Here is a 23,439-nt window from a genome sequence, read left to right as displayed (position 1 = left end):
ACTTGGGGTACTTGCCCACCAGTTCCGCATTAAAGATGGCTGAAAAAGTTAGGGCTGATACATTTAGGAGTAAGCGAGCTTTTAAGTGATAGTTACTGCTGAACAGCCTCTCTGGCCCTGAACAATTAATTTTACAAATGTGGAGTGTCATTCCCTCAGAAGAAAATTGATGTTGCAGATTTTTTTATAATAAAATGAACTTTTCTTTTACTTTTTCTGTTTGTCTCTTTTATATCTCTCATTTAATCCCAATCTTTATTTTGTTTCCTGTGCATAATTTAAATCTAATTTATATTTCCTGATTTTTACTTCCTAGTTTGCAGTCTGCGTGTCTCAGTGAGAGTTCTTCAATTTGATTGGTTGAAGAGCCTCGCTGTTTCTTGTCCTGTTCACAGATACCACAGATCCTCTGTAGAGGGCGTCGCACTGAAACAGACACCGGGTTTGTGGAATTCCCCGCTGACAAGCCTGCAAAAGTCTGTGGGCAACTGTCAACGAGGTGAATGGTGAAAGCCATTCCTTTGCCACTAATAAAAAAATCCAGACCAGTATTTAATATCTTCTTGAACCAGACTACAGTGCAAATAGTGTCAAATGATGCCTTTGTTAAAAAAATAAGTTCAATCAATCTCTTTACTTGTCACAATAGTCTATGGAAGATCCTATAGAATCATAGAATTTATATCACAGAAGGAGGCCATTCAGTTCATCATACCTGAGCTGGTACTAGCTTTTCCACTGGAGCCATCTGCTCTAATCTCATTTTCCTGCCCATTTTTGTATCCTTTCATATTCTTCCTTTGAAAATACTTGTACAATTCCATTTTAAATTATATTGTATTCTCTGCTGAATGGGCACTTGCAGTAAAGCATTTTGGCCCAGAAATTCGGCTCTCCCCGGGTGAGTACGCACGGGGTACTCACCCGTAGGCCGAATGGAATTGCGGGTTTCCTGCATGCACTGCGCATGCGCGGGAAACCGGCACTTCCGATCCTCTGAACGAAGGGGTTCAGAGATCAAACGCGCGCGCAGGGGAGGCTGCCCGTGCGCTTTGAACTTAGGTTTTTTTTGCAGGTTTTCACGCGAGGTTAAGCCTGTAGGATTTACACATTTAAAAAGCAGGCGTAAGGCCTGCTTTTTACAAGGTAAGTGGTCAATTAATTAAAATTAAAACATTTTTTCCACAGGTTTATTATTTTTAAATACTTTAAAGCAAGGTAAGTTTATTTTTAGCCCTGTTTTTTTATAAAATTATTTTTTTCAAAAATTAAAATTATTGTTTAAAATAGTTATTTAATGTAATTTGTAGTTTATTGAAAAAGTGTGATTTAAAAAAAAAAAATTATTTGAAGGTTTAATGCTATTTTGAGGCCTGTAGTATTCATAAGTTTAGACAGGTCTTCCTGTCAATCTTATGAATGGGCTTTTCCCTCCTCCGATTGGCTGCCCATGGCTCACGTGATCCCAGGGGACGCATCGCACTAACTACGCCCCTGGGACACGCAAGCACAGCGCGCCGGCAGCTGGGCCAGGCCCCGGAGCGGAATTCCACGGGGCCCTAGAGCTCAACTGCCGGCGTGCAAGGTAAGTGCAGGTCGGGGGCTTACACCCGCGGGAAGCCCCCGACTCGAATTTCTGGGCCTTCATATTCTCATAACCCTCTGTGTGAGAAAGATTCTAACTTCCCCTTCATTCTTCTAGTGATAATCCTGAGCCTCCTGCCCTCGTTACTGATTTGCCAACCAGCAGAAACAATCTTTCAATATTTATCCTTCCAAAATCTTTCAAAATGTTGCAATCCTCTATTAGATCTCCCTTTACCCATTTCTTTTCCCATGAAAAAGCCCCAAATTTTAATCCTTTCTTCATGACTATAAGCACTTATTTTTGCTACCATTCTAGTAGATCTTTGTTATACACTTTCCATGGTTCTAACATCTTTCCGATGAGAGAGGTACCCAGAATTGCATTCAATACTTCAACTGTGGAATAACCAGCATATTGTACAGGTTCAACATCATTTCTTTGCTTTTATATTTTATGATTCTCTGTATAAAACCAAGCATTCCATTTGCCTCTTTCATAAAGATTTATAGCAAGGCACTCCACAATAGATATTCCCGAAACAGTCCATCCATCCTCTTAATCTCCAAGGATGGGAGGGATGGATGTTTCAACCCGCAGATACTACAAGAATGAATGCTTGAGTGGTATGGCCAGTTTTCTTTTACTTCCATGAATACCCTGTCTGAAGATGCAAAATCTTCCTCTCTACAATCTTCAGTTGTGGCTGGAATTTCAAACTCAAGTCTCCTGAGCAGGACTCCAGTGTCTACCATTGTACACACTGGCCTTTTGTTTTTAAAACTAATGAAATGCAATTCTTTTGGAGGAAATAAATCAATGGCTGTTTTCAACTTCATTTTAATAGGAGCCTTCTTTGTTGCTTTTCTAATGCTCGTTATAAATGTGTTTTTTGTCCAATCTCTCCTGTCCACCATTAATCCTTGCTATGTACTGAAGCCAGTGAAAGCACCTTGCAACATGAAGGTGGTGATTTTGGTTAGAATGACACAGGATCTCTATAAGGGAAGTCTGGAGATACTGCAGAATACTGATGTATGTACACTGACCACATCCAGCTCTATCTCCCTCCACAGCTGCAAATAGTGACACCATTATTCCTGCCCACAATAGAGATGATTGACAGGGGAATTACCTAATCATGCCTGGAGACCACACTGCTGTAAGTGACTGGGATTAATTTTACACACATAATTTATATGTAACTATCCTCCAATCATTGCATTTTGCTGGAGAAATCACCAGGTTTTTATTAGGAGATGTTGCTGGAGTTTTGATTATGAGTTATTTTTGCTGTAGCTCATAGAGACTCTTTAAATAGACTCTGTAGACTGTTTGCTTTAGTGCGCTGTTTAAACAGACTGTTTGCTGAGTAAATAGACTTTGTTTGCTGTAAAATACACTGTTTGCGGTGAGTCCTGTCACAAGTCCCGCCCCACCACACATTGGCTGGAAGGGTGTCAATAGACACTCTGCCCCCTCCCTCATCCCTCCACTGTCACTGTGTTGTCAGATTGCTTTTCCGGTATCCAGTCTTCAATGAGCCGCAATTTCCTGCAGTTGAACATTGGGAAGAATGAAGCCATTGTCTTTAGCCTGGCCACAAACTTTGTACCCTCACCACCAATTCCAATCATCTCTCCAATCACTGTTCAGGCAGAACCAGACTGTTTGCAATCATGGCATCTTATTCGATCCCCAGCTGAGCTTCTGATCCCATAGCTTCGCTATCATAAAGGCTACCTATTTCCACCTCCATAACATCACCTGCCTCAGCCCCACCTCAGTCCAACTGTTGCTGAAACCCTCATCCATGTTTTTGTCACCTCTAGACTCAAGTATTCCAATATAAACAGAAAATGCTGGTAAACACTCAGCAGGTCAGGCAGCATCTATGGAGAGAGAAACAGAGATAACATTTCAGGTTGATAATCTTTCATCAAAACTGGGTTATTGATCTGAAAGCTTAACTCTGTTTCTCTCACCACAGATGCTGCCTGACCTGCTGAGTGTTTTACTTCAAATTTCCAGCATCTGCAGTATTTTGCTTTTGTTCAAGTATTCCAATGCTCTTCTTGCTGGAGTGCCACCCCCCACCCTCGGTAAACTTCAGTTCATCCAAAACTCTGCTGCCAGATTCCTATCCTGCACCAAGTCCTGCGCACCCATCACCCTTGTCCTTGCTAACCTACATTGGCTTCTGGTCCTGAAATGCCTCCAATTTAAAATTCTCATCTGTGTGTTTAAATTCCTTCATGGTCTTACCCCTCCCTATCTCTGTTAACCTCCTCCAGCCCAACAACTCCCCCAGAACTCTGTTCCTCCAACTCTGGATGGTGTACATCTCCCCATTCCTTCAGACCATTAGCGGCCATGTCTTCAGTCATCTAGGTCCCACACTCTGGAATTCCCTCCCTAAATCTCTCCACCTCCCTCTCCTTTTAACAACTTCCTTAATACCCATCTCTGACTTCGCCTCTGGTCACCCTTCTTATCTCCTTTGGCTCAGCACCCATTTTTGTCTGATTACACCTCTGTGAAGTGCCTTGGGACGTTTCTTTATGTTATAGACTCTATATCAATGCAAGTTGGTGATGTCAAGTGGCCACAATTTTTCCTAGGGCTCGCTCAATGTTAAAGTAATTGAATAAAAACTTGAAAGGAAAGTGTGTAGGAAAATGACTTGCACTTTTCCAATCACATATGTATGAGGATTCAGTTCCCAATGTGATTTTAGTGAAAGTCTATAGATGTACTTCAGAAATTTCTCTGTATGCTTTGCCTTTTGCTTGATTTTCTCGGTGGATTTCTCAATTGATTCTTTATGCTATTTGCATTTTCTTCACTTGAATACTCTACAGGGCAGCAGTGATACCTGCCCTGCTGTATGCCTCAGAGACATGGACCATGTACAGCAGGCACCTCAAAGCACTGGAGAGGTACCACCAACGCTGCCTCCGCAAGATCCTGCAAATCCATTGGCAGGATAGGCGCACCAACGTCGGTGTTCTTGCTCAGGCCAACATCCCCAGCATCGAAGCTCTGACCACACTCAATCAGCTCCGATGGATGGGTCACATTGTCCGCGTGCCCGATACGAGACTCCCAAAACAAGCGCTCTACTCGGAGCTCCGGCACGGCAAGAGAGCCCCAGGTGGGCAAAGGAAATGCTTCAAGGACACCCTCAAAGCCTCCTTGAAAAAGTGTAAGATCCCCACCGACACCTGGGAATCCCTGGCCCAAGACCGCACAAAGTGGAGGAGAAGCATCCGGGAAGGCGCCGAACTCCGAGTCTCTTCGCCGGGAGCAAGCGGAAGCCAAGCGCAGGCAGCGCAAGGAGTGCACGTCAACCCAAGCACCCCACCCACCCGCCCCTTCAACCACCGTCTGCCCCACATGTGACAGAGACTGTAGGTCCCGCATTGGACTAATCAGCCACGTGTGAGCTCATTTATTAATGTGGAATCAAGTCATCCTCGGTTCCGAGGGACTGCCTAAGAAGACTCTCCTCAGTAGTCACTCTTTTCACCTTTTTATCTGAAATGAATATGATGCAACCTGTCTGACATTTTCAAAATTCTCCCTCTCCTAATAATCCTTTCTCTAGGTTTCTCACATTAATGCAATATTTTCTATTCCCCAAAACAGGTGTTGTGATCTATCTCTCTGACAGGACTGTTCCATTCTCTCTTATTTCCGTCATAAATCTTATACTTTGACTCAGATATCAGTACCTTATGTTCTCTTATTTCTCTACCTCAATAATATGTTTTCTCTTGATTCTCAAAAAACCTGTATTGAGGTCTTTTCCTTTTGAAATTTGTGTCTCTAGTGAGCATTTTTTCCTCTTTCATTCAGAAATGAATGTATTTTCATTTCAGTTTTCTCTAAGTTTCACTGATCTTTCCCTTGTGACCATTCAATCTTTCTCAAGCTCTATAATCTTTTGTCTTGTCATCTTTTATACTTCATAAGTGCTTTCTCTTATGACCCCTATCTTTCTGAACGCACAGCGCTGTGATTGTTGAAGATTACCTTGTACAGATCAAAATACTAGTACTGTAGTGTTATTCAAAGGCATCACTCCTGACTCTAAAGATTTATCAATCATCAGCGCTTATGGTTTTAGGTTCAAAATTTGAAAACCTCAAAAAAGTTATTTTAATTGTATTTACAGGAAGTTGTCAATGTCACATCACTTTTTTTGGTGTATCAAGCCTGCACACCTTTTCTCACAGTTCTGGCATGCAGGCCACCTGACATATAGGACACGGTGTCAGCTGTGGCTCAGTGGGCAGCACTCTCACCTCCGAGTCAGAAGGTTGTGGGTTCAAGTCCCATTCCAGAGACTTGAGCACAAAATCTAGGCTGACACTCCAGTGCAGTACTGAGGGAGTGCTGAACTGTCAGAGGTGCCGTCTTTCAGATGAGACGTTAAACCGAAGCCCCGTCTTCCCTCTCAGGTGGACGTAAAAGATCCCACGGCACTATTTCGAAGAGGAGCAAGGGAGTTCTCAACTAATATCACTAAAACACAGATTACCTGGTCATTATCACATTGCTGTTTGTGGGATCTTGCTATGCATAAATTGGCTGCCATGTTTCCTACATTACAACAGTGACTACACTTCAAAAAGTACTTAATTGGCTGTAAAGCGCTTTGGGATGTCCCGAGGTTGTGAAAGGTGCTATATAAATGCAAGTCTTTCTTTCTTTAACACCCATTTGAAATGGGCATCCAGTATTGCTAAATGGTAGTTAGTATCCTGGAGGTTAAGGAGAGAACACAGGGGAGCCAATTTCCCGGTCCATAAGTCCCGTATGCGCTAGTTCATGGGATGTTACAAACAGGAAAAGGAGAAGACAGCCATAACTTTGGATCGCCATCCCTTCTGCATGTGGCTTGTGGCTCCAGTGGGCTGCAAGATTGGGTGGAGCAAACTCCCACTTGGAATAGGCAGAGGTTTCCATCTAATATGTAAATTTCATGGCAGTACTGGTCTGATGCCTTGTGAGTCTTTTTGCCTCCTCTACACAATTCATATCCCACTTCAACTGAGTGCCCATTACACCTGGGCATCCTGGGCAGCTCACTGTGGAGCAGCCCAGGGAAGTGGATGGGTGGAAAATCACGAGTAGCAACCTGCAATTTTCCCAATATGCATTGCCAGTGGGCGAGGTTCCCAGCCAACAGCACAAACTTGAAATATTGGCACCAAAGTCTCAAATACAGATTTTTGTGATTGAGTAGATACATATTATGAACTGAACAGGAACAACAGCACATTATAACTGGGTTATAATTTTAGATTGCAGGCATGACCGATGGTCCATGGGCTAGTTGACATCTCAACATCTTTGATATTCCCGTTATGAGCCAATCACATAAGAGCAATTCCCTCAAATATAATTTGACCATTAACTGTTAAACACTAGAGTGGCAATCATCATTCTTATATTGGTCCGCTTGTAAACACAATATAAATGTATATCTAATCTCATGCTATAGGGACCCTTTGATATATTTGTTGGTTGAGGTGTTGATTTTCAGTCACCTCCCCTGGCATCTCTACGCATTGCCTGTGCAGTTGAATATAAAACCTCTGGGGCTATATTTCACTCTGTTCCGTAGATGTATTGAAAAGGTAGTCATGAATAAAATTGGGTGCAATGAAAGTTAGAAAATGTTAACTGACGGTCTATTTCAGCACTGCCCTGAAGGATTTGTACCCCTCCAAAATGTTTTTTTCCCAAACAGATGAAAATGTTGTCTCAGAGGACTATCATTGTAAACTCAGCAGAACACAGGACTGTACTCATGACAGCAATCCACTATCAGACAGATGGGCCCCTGTCCACTTTGTTTACCATTGCTCTGTGACCTGTAGTTTTACATTTCAAACAAAAATATTCTTAAAAGGAAATTCATACAGGACAAAGCATTCCAAACCACAAAATAAATGTATGCGCATTTTCTTTGATGACTCTGCGGTCTGCGGACAGGAATCCAATCCCAAACATCTCTGGAAGCATCACTTTCCCTGGGGTTCTAGGGTCAGGCATGTATTCATTATTGTTGGCGCTGTACATGGCTGGCACTATTCACACGCCACAACAATTCCACTACATCGAAAGGAACAGGAAATCCCAACAGTACATTTGATGAAAAATGAATTAAAACATTTCTATATATTATATACACAGTGAAATGTAAAATTCCTGAAGAATCCATTCCCCCCTCACAATTTTATTCCGCTTGCAACTTCACTTTCATAACCCATTCACAGCTATATCACTCACGGGTTACCAGACCAGGCTACTGCTTTTTGTTGCAGTCCGCAGTCTCTTGTGGGGTATCTGTGACTCCGTCATCTCATTGTTATGCTTTGTGTCTGAAAGGGAAAGATTTCAGGAACACCACACAGTTGCCATATCAGGTTAATTAACTGATACTGTACTGTCATTGCATTGAACTATCGTGGAGGCTGCCTATCAGTGCTAAGTAAGTGTAAGTGAGGTCATCATAGCACTTCATATAGGTATCAAGTTATTATTTAAATATTTTATTAAAGAAGCTATATTTAAAAAAAGAAAAATTGTAATTTTAATGCACTCACATTGTTTCTGAAGGTACTTTTTAAAAACTAGTTTCATATTTTAGTTAGTTGCATTGATTCCTTAATCCAACTGATTCTAGCTTCATTCACCTTGTCCCTGCATGAGGCAGAGTGATGGAAAAATTACAATTTGCCTCTTCACCATAGTACATGATGAAATGAAAGCAGACTGCAGGTGGGGAAATGGAAATGCACAGCCTGTGACATTGCTCGCTGTGCGGCTGAACTACTTTTGCGCCTCACTCAGCGAAAGCAAATAGTGAGTCAAAATAAATAAGCATTAATCCTTCTGTTATAGGCTGCTATCCCCTAGGGTATTGTTAGAGGCCCCATTTGGTTACTCTGCTTCATCGATGGCATGGCAGATGTCATGAAAAATGACACTCTGCCTTTGCTGTTAATGTTGCTAAAAAATGTGGGCAATTGAAAGACCAGCAGTGGCTGAATCACTGCAGACAGAAATAAAGGCAATTGGGATGTGGGTGGAAAGATAGTGCACTACTGGTGAGATCAACTTAATAACTCTGAGAAAGACCATGGTGTTTTTACCACTCTTTTCTGTAAGGATACCAACTATATCTGATCTGATCTGCTTTGGGGCAATATACGATGAAGAAGCTTGGAAATGCTGGTGTTGAGATCCCAATTAAACTTCAACCTGTTTGTCACTCTTGGCAACTGTAATTCTACAATGCCTGTTTCTACTCAATGGTGGAATAGTGAAAACTTGTTTGACTGGCTGAAAATAAAATTCAGCTCTTGCACTTGGTCTCAGTACCGTTCAAAGCAATCAGATCAGCAGACTTGATGAGGATGGCTTATCTCATGCCAGAGTTTACAGTCTAGAATATCCTCTTCTCTTAGGCAGTCCCTCGGAACCGAGGATGACTTGTTTCCACATTTAAAAATGAGTTCTCAGGTGACTGATAAGTCCAATGCGGGACCTACAGTATCTGTCACAGGTGGGGCAGATGGTGGTTGAAGGGACGGGTGGGTGGGGTGCTTGGATTGACGTGCGCTCCTTGCGCTTGGCTTCCGGCGAAGAGACTCGAGGTGTTCGGCGCCTTCCCGAGTGCTTCTCCTCCACTTTGTGCGGTCTTGGGCCAGGGATTCTCAGGTGTCGGTGGGGATGTTGCACTTTTTCCAGGAGGTTTTGAGGGGGTCCTTGAAGCATTTTCTCTGCCCACCTGGGGCTCTCTTGCCATGTCGGAGCTCCGAGTAGAGCGCTTTTTTTGGGAGTCTCGTATTGGGCATGCGGACGATGTAACCCGTCCATCGGAGCTGATCGAGTGTGGTCAAAGCTTCGATGCTGGGGATGATGGCCTGAGCGAGAACACTGATGTAGAATATCAGTGAAGCGTAGACAAGCTATTTGTCATCTACAAGATTATGCCTAGAGTAGCGAGAGTTGCTGGATACTAGTCCATTATCAGTAATTAACAAAAGCAACATTCAGAGATTACTTCACAAAGTTCAGCAACTGAAATCAGTCTTACCTCTGAGTGACATAAAAGAAGGGGACTGGCAAAGTCATCTACCTTATTGAGGTTTGGTCTCTTCTCTTGACCTTGTTCATCCCCCTCCTATGTTTTTGAAATAAATTCCACTACCATTGCCTAACAGTGGGTTGAAGAAATTCTGATGGTGCTGATTCCTTTCTGTGAGTCCCTAATGACAGCTGTGCTGTTTGCCACAATAGAGCTACAATTCATTGTAAATGGTGTGGGACCTAGCGAAACATTTTCTTCTAAGCAGGTGTTCGCTATGAGACAGGTTGACTTATTACTGGCCGGACTCAGTGGGGTAGAAATTCAACCTTGGTGGTAGCGCAAAACAGGTGGAACTGAATATCGGGCGTTATATATAACTGGCGGTCGACGCATTACCACCCACTTTGTGTTCTCACCCCCATGTGATTTAATGGAGCTTCAGCCAAAATCTGGCAAGCAATTTGATATTATAGGTGTATTTAGGCAACGAGGAAGTTTGATTCAACAACAACGCCTATAACGTAGTAAAACATCCCAAGGCGCTTCAAAAAATTTGACACTGAGCCACATAAGGAGATACTAGGGTAGATGAGGTAGGTTTTAGGGAGCGTCTTAAAGGAGGAAAGAGAGATAGAGAGGTGGAGAGGTTTAGGGAGGGAATTCCAGAGCTTAGGGCCTAGGCAGCTGAAAGCACGACCACCGATGGTGCAGCGATTAAAATTGAGGATGCTCAAGAGGCCAGAATTGGAGGAGTGCAGATATCTCGTTTGATTCTAATTTGTACTTTCAGAAACACCTTTGTCAGAGCTGGATTAGGAATTCTTGGGACCCTGGGCATCATTTGAGCCCCTCTGATCCATTAAAATACAAACGTGTTGTACAATGCATGAAGAAACAGCCCCTTACAATGCTTACAAACTGCATTAATAATAAAGCAAACCTTAACACAGTATACTACACTTAAATGAAACTGCCTAATTTTGTCACAGACAGAATAAAATAAAATAACAGCAGATTTGTAGTTTGTGAGTTTAATATCCAGACTCTATTATATCACAGCAATTATCTACTGTCAGCATCTAATTATAATTAAGGATACTATACACCAAACCAATGAATATTTCAATTGCAGTAATTTCACAGCAAGCACGGTTCTAGATATATCTGCTATATGCACCATCTCCTCAAAATAATTGAATTTGCCTGCTATTTCAAGTCGCTAATTTAACAAGGAAACATTTTTTGGAGGAAAGAATGGCAGGAAATAAATGCGGAGCATTTATTCAATGTTAGAGGTGAATAATTGAGAGACAGAAAACCCGGTGGTTTACCCAATGTGCTAATTATTTCAACGCTCAAATCCTCTTGTCTATTCAGACCCCTAGCCTAGTAAGATGCATGCTTAACTTAAGCAGAAAAAAACTGGTGCTTTAGAGGGTAAGCTTTTCCCATGTAATGAATATTTAAGATTAATATATATATGTGCTAAAATACTGCTACTGCAGTTTTAACCCATTGCTAACCCTAGACCTCACAATGTTGTACTGGCCATTTCCACGATTTTGACCGCTCTGCACCACAGCCTTTTGTGAGTTTTTATAAGGCTGGGGGCAAGAAACATTTGGAACCAGAAGTCGGCGCACTTCGCACGAGAAGTTCCGAGAACCAGGAGGCTGCTGTGACCAGGTGAAGAAAGTCCACGGGTACAGCGCGCGAACTGCAAACTCCACTTCCTTATTTTCATCCAGGTTGCTCACAGCAGTGCCTGGGAGGTTAATCTTTCATTCCTGGAGATCTGAGACAATACAGGAGGATTGGCAACCCTAGTTATGGTACAATTTACGGTGGGGGCCCATATTTGCACGCGGTCTCTGGTCACGGTGACCCTATACGCCCATGCGCTAATCTACCCCTGATCTTTGTGCTTTCAAATCCTAAGATCCCTCTGAAAAATCATTTGAAAATCTGCCAAAATGTATTTTATGTGATTGTGCTTGAAAAATTACAGAAAACTGCCTGTTATAAGTTCAATGAATCCTTATTGACTAAGGGTTTCAGTTAGTTATGTAAAAAACATTATTTAAATGGTACTTTAACATATGCCTGACCTGGACTGTCTCTACTCTTAATTACATACTGTTACTTTTCATGTTACAATGAAGAGAATTCTGTGAAAAGCAGCCAGACTTGGCACAGTGCAATTTAATGAGGAGTCTCTATATATAGACATTACTCAAAGTGCAAATTATTTCAACGCTCACATCCCCTTGTCTATTCAGACCCCTAACATAGCAAGATGCATGTTTAAGCAGAAAAACAGGTGTTTTCCTCATATAACAAAATGTATATTGCATTAGAGGGTACGCTTATCCCATGTAATGAACAATTTAAAATGAAAACCATTGATTTACTCTGATTGACTAAGTTAAATTGCATTTTTGTTTATGATATTTTCAGGCTCAAATTCCATGATTATGTGCATAGTTGTGCTCAATATATTGTTTAATCAGGAGAGGAGGGATTATGTTGTGTAATGGTGAATGTATTATTATGCTGGTATACTTTAGGTGTTATTAATAAAGGGATTCTCATAGAATCATAGAAATTCACAGCATAGAAGGAGGCCATTCAGCCCATCGTGTCTGTGCTGTTGAAAAAGGGCTATCCCGCCTAATCCCACTTTCCAGCACTTGGTCCGTAGCCTTGTAGATTACGGCACTTCAAGTGCATATCCAAGTACTTTTTAAATGTGATGAGGATTTCTGCCTCTACCACCCTTTCAGGCAGTGAGTTCCAGACACACACCACCCTCCGGGTGAAAAAAGTTCTCTTCAGCTCCTCTCTAATCCTTCTACCAATAACTTTAAAACTATGTCCCCTGTTTACTGACCTCTCTGCTAAGGGAAATAAGTTCTTCCTATCCACTCTATCTAGGCCCCTCATAATTGTATACTCCTCAATCAAGTCTCCCCTCAGCCTCCTCTGTTCCAAAGAAACCAACCTCAGCCTATCCAATCTTTCCTCATAGCTAAAATTTTCCAGTCCAGGCAACATCCTTGTAAATCTCCTCTGCACCCTCTCTAGTGCAATCACATCCTTCCTGTAATGTGGTGACCAGAACTGTACACAGTACTCTAGCTGTGGCCTAACTAGCGTTTTGAACAGCTCCACCATAACCTCCCTGCTCTTATATTCTATGCCTCAGCTAATAAAGGCAAGTATCCCGTATGCCTTCTTAACCACCTTATCTACCTGTCCTGCTACCTTCAGGGATCTGTGGACATGCACTCCAAGGTCCCTCTGTTCCTCTGCACTTTCAGTGTCCTACCATTTATTGGGTATTCCCTTGCCTTGTTAGTCCTCCCCAAATGTATTACCTCACACTTCTCTTGAATTCCATTTGCCACTTTTCTGCCCATCTGACCAGTCCATTGGTATCTTCCTGCAGTTTACAGCTTTCTTCCTCACTATCGACCACATGGCCAATTTTTGTAACATTTTGGTTAAAATAAAGAAATTAAGATAAAATAAAGCAAATGATGGAGTGCAATTATTTCAAAATTCAAATGAGATTAATTTAATTAATTAAATAAAAATAAACAAAAATTGTGTATTGTTTTTTTCTTCTATAATTGTAGAGGTTTATGAATGGAAAAAACATAGAACATGCATATGCTATGGGCCCTTTACTTATTGTAAAAACACAAATTCTCCTTGACCCTAACATAGGTTCACTCCCCTCAGTCTGCTGCTGCCCGACTCTCCTTTGGTATGTAATCTGATTTTTAAAAGCCTCTCTCAAAGCCCCCACAAAGATCACAATAGTTTCCAACACCCAGGTGCGAAGTGCCCATCCATGGTTGCAATGACAATTTTTAATGGACAAGCTGTGCTGTTTACTTTGCCTTGTTTTGCTGAGAGGGGTTAGAGTTGATTAGCTGTGCGCAATACTGCTTTATGAAAAGAAGTGAGGCTCTTGATTCAAATCCAGGAATGAAAACCTCAATTATTGTCCTTTTATCTGGTTAGAAATACTGAGGATATCTGTGAGCCATGGTTGTGATGTCAGCTGGAAGATCTAGTCAAGGATGCTGAGCAATCTTTTACAGAAAGATTTATGCTGATAGGTAGGAGTTAGCTAGCAAAACTAAAGAGCGTGAGGTCTAAGGAGGTAAAGTGCTTTAGACAGAAGACACATCAGGCAGTGGCAGTTCACAGTAAAAAAATCATTAAGTATCATGGCCACATTACTCAACTGTGTTACATTGGTCAGGTCATGAATAGTTTACTTTCTACGTTCCAACATGTACTCCATTATATTTTGTTAACTCCAACTACTCTGGTAGCTTTTAAAAATAATAATTGTTCTTTGTTTATCTGAAGACATCTGCGACACTGTTGCAGAGGCGACACAATTGGCAAGCTATTACCATTGGTTTTATGGTCTATCGGTATTCAGGGTTTTAAGAGTTCAGAGCTGATGTGGGCAAGCTTTGTAATATGAAATCTAAATGGAGAGCAGCAGGGAAGGATCATAAAAAGAGACGAGAATGAGAAACTAGAAGACAGATGCATGTGAGAGAGAAACAAGCCTGAAGGCCTGAAAATGAGAGTGGCTGGGAAGAAAGTGGGCCAGCGGCAACTGATAAGCTCAGCAGGAGGGATGTGGAACAGAGTTGTAAAATAATTTCAACAATTCAACAACAATTCAATTTTATTTGTCATATATGCAGCAGACGTGTGTACTGCACGATGAAATGTTGATTTTTACGAGTCCTCCCAACATTGGAATAAATATGGCATAACAATGATAAAATACTAATAGAAATACAGTAATAATAAATAAAACAACAGTAATAAATAATAATAAATTATACATTCATGAGTCTTATGGCCTGGGGGTAGAAGCTGTTTCGAAACCTGCTGGTACGAGACCGTATGCTTCGGTATCTCTTACCGGATGGGAGCAGGGCGAAGAGGTTGTGGCTGGGGTGGCTCGCGTCTTTAATGATTCTCAGGGCCTTCCCGCACCGCTCGGGGTAGATATCCTGGACAGCAGGTAGTTTAATTCCTATAGTATGTTGTGCAGCTTTCACCACCATCTGTAGAGCCTTGCGGTCTGTGGCGGTGCAGTTGCCATACCAGGTAGTGATGCAGCCAGACAGGATACTCTCGATGGTGCACTGGTAGAAGTTGGTGAGAATCTGGGGGGCCATTCCAAATTTCTTCAGTCTCCTGAGGAAGAACAGGCGTTGGCATGCCTCCTTCATTACGACGTCGATGTGATGTGACCACGTTAAGTCCTCCGTAATGAATACACCCAGGAATTTGAAGCTGCTGACCCTCTCCACCTCAGCCCCTTTGATGTAGATTGGGGTGTGTCCCTCCCCCTGCCGCTTCCTGTAGTCCACGATCATCTCCTTTGTTTTGCTGATGTTGAGGGAGAGGTTGTTGTACTTGCACCATTCTGCTAGAGCTCTTACCTCCTCCCTGTAGCCTGTCTCGTCACCATCTGTGATCAGGCCTACAACGGTAGTGTCATCAGCAAACTTGATGATGGAGTTGGAGTTGTGCGTGGCCACACAATCGTGAGTAAACAGGGAGTACAGAAGGGGGCTGAGCACACAACCCTGGGGCGCTCCCGTGTTCAGGATCAGTGTTGAGGAGGCGTTACTGCCTATTTTCACCACCTGGGGTCTGCCCGTCAGGAAGTCCAGGATCCAGTTGCATAGGGAGGTGTTAAGTCCTAGCTCACTGAGCTTGTTGACAAGCTTGGAGGGGATAATGGTATTGAATGCTGAACTATAATCAATGAACAACATTCTCACATAGGTGTTCCTCTTATCCAGGTGTGATAAGGCAGTGTGCAGTACAGTGGTGATGGCATCATCCCTAGATCTTTTTTGGCGGTAAGCAAATTGGAGTGGGTCCAGTGTGTCAGTTAGTAAGGAGTTGATGTGGGTTTTGACCAGCCTCTCAAAGCACTTCATGATGACAGAAGTGAGTGCTATGGGGCGGTCGTCGTTTAAACAGGTTACTTTTGTTTTTTTGGGGACTGGAATAACCGATGTCATCTTGAAGCAGGTGGGGATTACAGACTGGTACAGTGAATGGTTGAATATATCCGTAAACACGGCTGCCAGCTGGTCAGTGCATGCTCTAAGGACACGCCCAGGGATTCCATCTGGACCAGGTGCTTTGTGGGTGTTCACTCTCTTAAAAGACTTGCTCACGTCAGCCACGGAGATTGAGAAGACCCGGTCGTCCTGAGCCGCGGGCGCCCTTGTAACAGGCCAATTGTTGTTGGCCTCAAACCGGGCGTATAAAGTGTTAAGCTTGTCCGGGAGAGAGTGGCATATGAGACCACAGACACTGAGTGTAAACCACTGTTGCAAACCCCAATCATGTACTTCCCCTTGCAGACATGTTGTCCTTTAAGTACAGCATGTTCTTCCTAGAAAGCTATTATCTTTAAAGTCATAGGGGATGTATGGCAGACATGTACTGTTACTTCAATTGATGGCCTACTTCATCCTTTCAATTAGTTAAGAGATGTCCGAATGTTCTTTTGAATACAGATTGAATTACTCAGCGCAGTGCCGAATAAATGTGTTCTTCAGCTTCTATCTATGCAACAAACATCTACAGGAAACTCTCGATTTACCGGCACCCAAACAACCGGAAATCTCAGTTAACAGGCAAAATTCAGGAGTAGGTTCAGTTAAGTTTTTCTTCATATTAGTGGCCGTTTCTTGATTCTTGGCTGTGTAATCGGGGGTTTCTGCACTTGTTGCTAAGCAACAGGGACGCTTGGTCTGTGGCCGGGGTTCTTGCAGCTGTTGCTAAGCAACAGGGAAGCCTGGATTTGTTGCTGTGTACAGAGCTCTCGTACCTTTTAACTATAACTCTCTGTAATCCGGACTTTGATAAACCAGCACCACGCCGGTCCCGTCGGTGCCGGATAAAAAAAGAGTTTCCTGTAGATTGATTTGTGCCCATTGTCGAGTGATAGAGCAATTTCACTAAACACGTAAACCAGCACTTTGCTTTTTATATTGAAGCTCAGATTTCAGGAGTCCATGTGGCTCACTTCAAAGAAAGTCAGAATCTGGAAGCATTTTGCTGTTGGGCCCCATCTTTAAGACTTATTATCATACCATTATTTTCATGTAATAATACGGGCTAGAAATTACCAATGGTGACATCAATGGATAAATCATTGCCACTTCTGTCAGACATTCCTTGTACCCATTATTTTAATGCAGGTGTCAACACTCATTTATTTAAAAAAATAAGAAGTTAAGCATTTATCCACTAATATCACCAACAGTAATTTGTAGGCTTATATTTTTTAACTGTTATTAGCTGGCACAACCACAGGGGTACAACTAAGAAATCTTTACAAGGACAAATAGTTGACAAAGTTGAAAGCACAGATAGACTTTATACTTGGTACCAAATGGCAAGTCATGGATTTCCACATCCTACTGTGTACTATAGCAACCTGAGGCAAGCAAGTAATAACGCTCTGCTATTGAATTCTGTATGTAGCAGGGGTTCCAGGGGAAAGGGAAGAAGTGTGTGTAGCTTCATTCTGGGAAACTTTGTTTGGATTTGTACAGTTGAAGTAGCTCTTGTCTTTCTGCTATGCCCATAGAAGTCTGGCTTAAGCATTGGGAGCTGCTCTAGTCATAATCTTAGAAAGAACTGAAAGTTCCTCCAATGCTGTAGGAAGTATTCTCCAGGGTGGCGCAGGCAATCCTCATCAAGTCCACTGGTATTAACTGTGTTGTGCTTTGCTGAATTTAGGATAAGAGATGGATTTTCGCTGTCGCTTGCCAAAAAAGGCTTCAGTATTCCATTATTGGGCAAGTATAGGCTGTGTAGAAAATTAAAGTCGTCAACAGTGACAAGTACTATTGTGCTTTCTGGAGGATTTCCACTCTTCTGCTAGATTTTCCAGCTATCTTTGATTTTTGTTTTTTTGCTGCAAGGTAGTTGAATATGATTAAGAAGCCAGGAACCTAAATGTCTGCATCTCTTATCGGTGGAGAAAGGGAGCCTGTATTGTGATTAATCTTTCTTAACAGAGGAACTGACTCAGTCTTCTTGACCACTTCTTTCTGACCACTGTTCAATTCTGTCTACAGTGATCCAATTGCTACATACTTGTCTTTTGGGTAGAAGAAGAGGAAGCAGTCTGTACAGGGTAGCGTCATCAGCAAAGTAAAACATTTAATTTTGATAATATCAGAGCACCACGACTCTAAAAGTGGAGCTGGGGCAAGAAAGCTTCCCTAAAGAACTTCTATGTAAGTGTTGTGTAAGATGACTAATGTCCATTTATCTCAATCCCATGCTTCGCCATTCCGAGGAAGTTGTGTATTCAGTTCAACAACTCACCATCTAAGCTACAAGATGCAAAGGATGCTATATGCTATTGCACATTCTAGTCAAGGCTCTTGTTGCAAGACATAGAGGGAAAAGTTCAGTATCGCCCCGTTTGGGGTGCCATTATTGGCCGTGCGCAAAGTTTAGCGCCTGGCGTTAATTATCGCCTCCGACTGCAAACTTGGCTTTCATCGCCCCGGGAGGTGATTGGAGCGCTAAATCAGGCGCTACACACCTGTCTTAAGGCGCAAAAGCCGAGGAGCGAGGCGCTAACTCAGAGCGCGGGCGCAGCGCAGGTGATGTCAGTTAGCGATGGAACACAGACACACTGGCACCGGACTGTTTTTAAAGGGGAGGGTCGATCTTGCTCTCCAGCCACACCCTGCTCATTGGAGCCTTGAATCTCGGCCTGGAGAGACCTGTGCCTAAATCTTCCAGCCACGAACTCTGGAGAGGGTGAGAGAACGAGTTCAGCGCTCCAGCGAGCGGGCCTTGGATGCTCTGGTTGGCGTGGTGGAGCGCAGAAGATCTATACTCTTCCCTGAGAATGTCAGGAGGCCTTTGCAGCACAAGTACAGAAGAGTGTGGAGGGAGGTGGCTCAGAGCATCTCCTCCAGGAGCATGGTGCCCAGGACCCATACTCAATGTCAAAAAAAGTTCAATGACCTCACTCGGGTCGTCAGGGTGAGTGGCTTTTTTTCAATACCTCTCCATCCCTCCATCTCAACCTCACTCTGTGGCCAGAGGGTCTTAAAACCCCAATGCCCAACACTCATCCAACACCTATGGCCCTCTCATGAAACGCACATGCACATTCCACACTTTGCATACAGTAAGGGCTATTCACCTATGGGAGGCAGATCAGGCAAGACCATGGCTGCATACAGTAAGGGCTATTCAACTATGGGAGGCACATCAGGCAAGGCCATGGCTGTATATTTACTCAGACGCCGTCCTTTTTCTTGCAGGCCAAGCTATCTCATAATAGGAGATGGCAGCAACAGACGGGTGGAGGGCAGCCTCAGCTGCAACCCCTCTGTGATCTTGAGGCGCACGTCCACAGGATTGTGGCATACCAGGTGATCGGTCCCGTCGCTTCTGGAGAGGCCGATCCCATTTTGGACAGCAATGGTAAGGTCATCACCTTTTTGTCCTCTCTCCTTCCACTTGTCCCTCACAACACCAGCCTTTGACACTTTCAATCCAACTTACTAAATCGCTGCACTCATTCCTCCCTTACTGCCCCCTGTCCTCACGCTAAAGCCACTCTTGTACCTCCCTGCTTTCAGATGGTGATTCACCAGCTGAGGAGATGGGCCCTCAAGCTGCCAGTGGGAGTGAAGCTGAAGGCGAGGAGGAAGAGGAAGCCAGAGCATCAGCGCCACCCTCTCCCGAGGAAGCCCATGCCCTCACTGGGAACACACCTTCCCTGGAGGGGAGCAGGGGGGAAGGGTCTGATGAGGGTGAAGCTCCAGGGCCCAGCGGGCTGCAGCAATGCAATGGGGGTAGGGAAGCTTGGGGGCCTTCTCCCCGGAGGGAGAGTATGCCAGCGAGTCCTACTGCACTGGACGCAGAGGAGGAGCGGCTCATCGCTGAAATGAACACCCAGGCGGTGGACATGCACACTGAGCTCATGGGTGCAGTGGGAAAGATGCCCAAATGCATTGAATCACTGGCAAGGAGTGTGGAGCACTTCGCTGTAGCACAGGCGGATGCCACGCTAAAGCATAGTGCTGCAATTCAGTCACTGGCTGCCATGACCCCATCTCAGACTGCTCTCATGCAGACTCAGATTGAGGCCACGCAAGCACTGACTGCTGCCATCCTCGCTGGTTTGGACACATTTCCCCGGGGCGCTCACTGCGCCGCAGCAGCCCAGCAATCTGTGCTCCAGCAGATTGCTCCGGATGCTGAAGTGCTGCCCCGTGAGAGTGCCAGTGTGTCGGTCGAGCAGGGAGTTGCTGTCCTCTCTCAAGATGGCAGCATTCCTGCCGCCACCACTGTCACTTCCCCATTACACTTGCCACCGCCTGTAGGCCAGACTGCTGCTGCCCATGCAGAGTTGGTGCATCTGCAGCCGGGCCCTCCAGGCCCAGAGCTGGTCGAGGCCGTCCTTCAAGGGCATCTGCAGTCTCAGGTTCTGACAATCAGCAGCCTTCCAGCAGCCTTGCTGCAGCCACTGGGGTCCCATTACGGAGGAGCAGTAGGGTGAGAAGGGGGGAAGTGCGCAAGGGAAGGAGATCACCCTCGAAGGGCAAAAAGTAGGAGGTGTGACAACATTTTGGTCAATTTTTTATTAAAGGCCGAGGTTCGTGTTCAAACTTTTGTTTAGTGTTTTGGACATTATCTCCAGGTTGTGAGAACCAGTTATGTTAATGACTGTTTTTTTGTGTTTCTTTCTATTAGTTTGTCATGAAGAAATGACACACACAGAGTTTGTAAAATAAATAAGTTTTTGTATTCAAAATGTACATGTTTGGTCTTTGGAATCATTGCTGTTTTGGCTGGTTTAGGGGTTGTGGGTTGGTTTCATTCATATTGTTCTCAATAGCAGAAGCTATTTCCTCAGTAGGGGCCTAGAAGCAGCTTGTTATCAGCCATTGACGGACGGCCCTTCCAGTTTCAACGTTGTGGGCCTCCCTCCCGCCTTGGTGCTGCTGATGATCATCTTCCTCCTCTTCCTCCTCCTCCTCCTCCGTTGGTGCTCCAAGGCCTGGTGGCATTGGCTGGGTCCTGAGGATTGCCAGGTTATGCAGCATGCAGTACACAACTATGAAGAGGGAGACTCGCTCAGGCGAGTACTGCAGGGCTCCTCCTGAGTGGTCCAGACAGCGGAACCGTTGCTTGAGCACGCCGATCGTCTGCTCAACGATGTTCCTGGTGGCGAGATGGCTCTCGTTGAACCGCAGCTCAGCAGGGGTGTTGAGGTTACGGAGCGATGTCATCAGCCAGGTGCACAGTGGATAACCCTTGTCCCTGAGGAGCCAACCACTTGGGTGATGCGGTGCCCCAGCAGTCTGACGCAGGATGAAAGCATTGTGGCTGCTGCCAGGATAGCGGGCATTGACAGCGAGTATCAGCTGTCTGTGGTCACAGACCAACTGGACGTTTAAGGAGTGGAATCCCTTTCAGTTGCGGAAATCCTCTGCATTCTCATGCGGTGCCCGCAATGCCACATGCGTGCAGTCACTGGCGCCCTGCACCATGGGGAAGCCCGCTATCCTCGCAAAGCCCAATGCGCGTTCATGCTGTTTGGCCCGGGTCATCGGGAAAGAGATGTACTGGCATCTCCTTTTATAGAGGGCATTTGTGACCTGACGGATGCAGCAATGGACCGCGAACTGGGAGATATTGGCGATGTCCCCAGTAGCTGCTTGAAAGGAGCCAGTGGCATAAAAGTTCAGAGCCACTGTGATTTTCACTGCCACCGACAGAGACGTCCTGCTCCTCAGTAGAGGCTACAGGTCTGGCTGCAGCAGGTGGCAGAGCTCAGTGACCACCTCCTTGCTGAAGCGCAGCCTTCGCAAACACTGCTCCTCAGACATATTAATTTAGGAGAATTGTTGGCGAAATACCCTGGGAGGGTAAGGTCTCCTGTACAGAGGCCTGTTGGCCCTCCTCCATCTGGCCATGATTGCCACTCTCTCTCTCTGCGTCTCTGTGGCCTCAGAATCTGCAGGCACAGGACGATGGCCTGAATCAGTGCAGCCCCCATAGTCTCTTGGCAATCAAAGTAATGAAGGTCAAAAACAAAAGTACCTGCAAAGTGATGCTTAGTAGGCAAAACTACTTCACACAGCGTGGACTCTATGCAGAAGTCTCTCCTTCTCTCTCTCAGAATCTCTCTCTCTGTCAGAACGAGTAGTGCAAAAATGTCTACCACAGAAAAATCTAGGAAGAGGCCGCCTTTAAATAGCGCCCCCCACCCCCCGCAGCCCCACAGCGACTGGGAAACATTCCAGTCTGCCTGTCATTGCTTGCGCCAGGCAGAAAGGAGGGGGGGCGCTACTCAATATCCAGTCCGGGGGTGCCACAAGGGCGTTGCACGCTCGAATGACGTCAAGATCTGCGTGCACAGGAGACCGGGGCGGTATTGTTTAGTGCCGCCGCAAAATGTCCGGTCAATTTCACGAGCGGCGCAGTCATCACCGTGCCCGGGCGCTAGTTGCTTTGCGCCCCATTAGCGCCCTCTTTATGGCGCTAACAGGAGGCGCAAACCAACTGAATTTTTCCCCCATAAACATTATGACTTAGTACTCCTGGTGCAGAGCTTTGCAAAGAAGAGTGCATATCGGTGATTCAGGTTCAGAGGTCATAAATGTAATGGGCAGACAATTGCGGTGCTGCAAACTGGGTGGTATGAACCTCGACATTGAATTTCTGATATGTGTTCCTACTGTGCGCAGCTCTGTGGCGGGAGTACTAAATTGCAACGCTTGCCCCCAAGTTTCATGGGACTGACAGTCTCACTGTTCTTGGATCAAAAATTGAAAGTATCAGAAGTTGACTGATTCTCTCTGAACCTAAATTAACAACCAGATAATAAAAACTTGCTAATTGGCAGCAAGTCCTTGGTCTGTAGTTATCAGGCTGTGATTTTTGAAACCCTATTGTGCTTGCCTCAGGCTGCTATAGTACACAGCAGGCTGTGGAAATCCGTGAATAGGCATGATGTTTACTCCTTTATACTCTTCCATCTTCAATTCCAATTCTAATCTTATCCACGTTTTAGATTTCCCTTCTCATAGGAAATTGTATCAGCATTTCTTTCAGTGTATTTATGGTCCTTTTGATTCTACAGTGCAGTCTGATAGTTTTTCTGGGTTTGCAATTGTATTTTAGGGAAGTAGTGCCCCAAACTTAGAAGTAGTAGTAGAAATCCTGGCCACAGGTATAGTTACAAAGTTCTCAAGTTTTAGAAATTAGTTATATTGAAATCAATGCTCAATATGCCCTCATTACCACTTTATTACCCATGTTACCTATTGGTCTGTTAGATGATAAAATGTTTCCAACAAGATGAACCATTGCAACTGGATTTGAGGAAAGTACTATCCCTTAAGTGAAAAATACATTCAAACAAATCAGTGATATTTTATACATTTTCCAATAGACCATGAGAATGTGCTCAAAATGGTGAAACTCGCTAAAATTCCGGAAAACTCAGCATTCTTCCATGTTATAAAATGAAAGTTCTTCCTCACCAACTAAAATTTCTCAGTAGTCATTAGTCAAATGGGGGCGACAGTGAAAGAAAGCAATCATAAATCAAGATTAGATCAAATGAGATGCCACTGCTCCAGACTGCCTTTGTTTTGTAACATAACCTCAATTTCTCTTTTCAATTATGTTATCT

The 23,439-nt window shown here is 44.2% G+C and overlaps 1 protein-coding gene across 1 annotated transcript in view; it reads right to left on the bottom strand.

Annotated features, from left to right (window-relative positions):
- Positions 1-23,439, bottom strand: part of mgat5b (alpha-1,6-mannosylglycoprotein 6-beta-N-acetylglucosaminyltransferase B) — a 1,090,939-nt gene that overhangs the window by 224,848 nt on the left and 842,652 nt on the right. The window lies entirely within an intron of this gene.

The sequence above is a fragment of the Somniosus microcephalus genome, chromosome 21 (assembly GCF_052327205.1).
Source record: "Somniosus microcephalus isolate GS21.2 chromosome 21, FLI_Smic_1.0, whole genome shotgun sequence".
NCBI classification, from domain to species: domain Eukaryota; kingdom Metazoa; phylum Chordata; class Chondrichthyes; order Squaliformes; family Somniosidae; genus Somniosus; species Somniosus microcephalus.
Note: the sequence above shows the minus strand (reverse complement) of the source record. Positions and strands in the feature narration are given on the sequence as shown.